The following is a 2740-nucleotide window of genomic DNA, read 5'->3' on the forward strand; positions in this document are numbered from 1 at the left end:
GACAGCCCCTGCCCGGGAGGGCGGGGGAGACTGCAGGGGGCGGGAGGGCGACCACTGTCGATGGGGCGGGCGCGGGGCAGGACCCGAGCGCAGGGGAGCGAGCGCCCGAGCCCCCCGCAGGCGAAAAGGTGGAGCCAGAACGGGGTGGGTGGGCGACTTGCTGAGCAAAGGAGAGGGAGGCGTATGGGGGGGGTGTTACAAATAAAAACTAAATATATCAAGAGAGTCAAAGAGGGGAAGGAAGAAAGGGAGGGAAGGAGGATGTTCTTGGTTTGGGTTTGGGGTTTTGTTGTTTGTTTGTTTGTTTTCCCTCAAGTATATAGCGTTAGTGAAACTTGACCTGTCAGCAGATGTCCAGGTGGACGCGAGCCTCCGAGGAGGCAAACGTCACTTGGCCGAGCCAGCAATTTTTGTAGCCAACCGTTGGCGGCGACAGCTCGGTGGAGCTGAGCCGTCCCTTAAGCCTCCGAGGCCGCGCCCCCTGCGCTTCCTCAGCTCCAGGCGGAGGTTAACCTTCCACCCCCGGGAACCCACGGTCACCGGCTCACTGACAGCCCTGGCTTGTTTACATTGAAAGCTGCTGACTCTTAAAGCCCCAGCGGTTATAAGCGAAACTGGCAGCGGGACAGTCTACACGCCTTCTCTTTTCTCTTGCTGCTGTAGCCCTCTCCTTAGAACACCGCTTTTAAAGCCTTCTGCCCTCGCCCTTCTGGACGACGCAGAGGAGGCAAATTCTGTATGGCGATTATGATACTTGCCACCCAGTTAAAAATATGACTACCTAAGTTATCCCCACAGATCAAGGTTTGTTCAAAGGGAGGAGAACTCTGGGTCAGCATGTGTGCCAAACTGTGCAAATTGACAGTTCAAAGAAGTCTTACAGTTCAAAGATAGTTGAGACTTAGAATCACATCATGGAAAATGAAAGCATAAGCTTAATATTCAGAAGTGTGTGTTTAGAAAGCCTGCAGAACAGAAGAGAACAGACACTGAATCCAGGAAACACCAGTACAAAGCCTGTGTGTGTTAAGATAAACTGGACCCTGTCATGGTCACACCATGCAGTTGACAGATCTTCTCCTTACTTCTGTGTTCTCCTTTGGAAGAGGTTACTTAGCAAGTTAGAAATACCTGTTACTTGATGAAACTCTCCTCTATCTACACATGTGACATCGCTGTCGGGAGCCTTCAAGACGTTGGGCGTATGAGTTATTAAACAGTTTGAGAGAAAATAAGATGATGACCCTGGAAATGGAGTTTCTGTTTGTCCAAAAGGCCCGGGCATTATATTCTTTGGTGCTCCATATTGCACAGCATATACTGTGCCATACATCCAGTGAATGCTCAACCATTATTCATCAAGGTCATGAATATTCTTTGTTTCCTCAAGGTACAAACTGTCTGAGACAACACATAACCAAATGAGTGGGTGATTATGCTAATAATGAGCTGGTGCAAACCTCAAGCCATGTGCCCAAGTCCAATATCTTTCTTCCTCTTCATCTCATCCCCACCACCCACAGAGGTGTCCAGTATTGTCTGGGGACTGGATCTGGTCACTCTTCTATGTTGGCCTGGCAAAGATGGTTAGCTGGCCACACAGGAATGGCCTAAGGAGTGGCCAAGGAATTCATACAAAGACTTCGGGTCACTTTTTATTTCTTTCTCTACATGTTTCTTCCTTTCTATTACCTCAAATATGTCTCTTTTTCACCTGCCCCTGTATCACTGCTCTGTTCTACACAGTGGCCTGCTCACTGGCTTCCACCCTTCCAGTCTTTCCCATTTGCAATCCCAAGGTAAGCCAGAGCTTCATGCTTATAGAGTTGATCTCATCAAAACTTCTCAAACCCACAATGACAATTGTCTACAATATGGTCTTAACGTGCTGGTGTGAGTTGTTGTTGTTGTGGTGGTGGTGGTTGTTGTTGTTGTTTGAGTTGGACTCTCATTCTGTCGCCCAGGCTGGAGTGTAGTGGCACACCACGGCTACCCAAGAGTCTACCTGCTGGGCTCCAGCGATCCTTCCACCTTGGCCTTCCAAGAAGCTGGAACTACAGGTGCGCACTACCATGCCTGGCTAATTTTTGATGTGTTGTAGAGACGAGGTCTCATCAAGTTGCCTGGACTGGTCCCAAACCTGCAGGGTCAGGCTATCCACTCACCTTGGCCTCCCAAAGTGCTGGGATTACAGGCTGAGCCACCGAGTTCAGTCCTGGTGTGAATTTTAGATGTGAACATCGGTCCCTCTAAATTGATTCTCCTGTGCTGAGAATGTGAGGAACCTCAGCAGACCCTCACACACTGAGTCCTAGTATTCCACACCATCCATGGTCTGGTCTCTGTCTCCTTTTACATCTGAGAGTTTCTGCTCTTCCATTCCTGATATCCAGGAAAGCAAGACTTTCCACATATAAGCTGGCACTTTTAGTCTCCATGTCTTGAGTGTGCCATTCCCCCTGACAGAAATTCCCCTCTTCCTCCTCTACCTGCTCAAGTACCACATTCTCAGTAAAACTTCCCAGATACTACCAAGGCAAGTTTTCTCTCCTCCTGAATTCCCATAGACAGACCAGCCTGCCCCTAACATTTGGGGGCACCCGTGGCAAAAGTAATTGGAGAATCCCATAACCTAGTCTAAAAATTAAAAGCTGCTAATTGAGCTAATAAACGGTTAGGTGTTGTGGGGAGAGTTGGCCCACATTTCCAAGTTCTGCTCTTTTTTTTTTTTTTTTTTTTT

Source organism: Carlito syrichta, unplaced genomic scaffold (genome assembly GCF_000164805.1).
Source record: "Carlito syrichta isolate Samal-C Ts95f unplaced genomic scaffold, Tarsius_syrichta-2.0.1 Scaffold303626, whole genome shotgun sequence".
Taxonomy (NCBI): domain Eukaryota; kingdom Metazoa; phylum Chordata; class Mammalia; order Primates; family Tarsiidae; genus Carlito; species Carlito syrichta.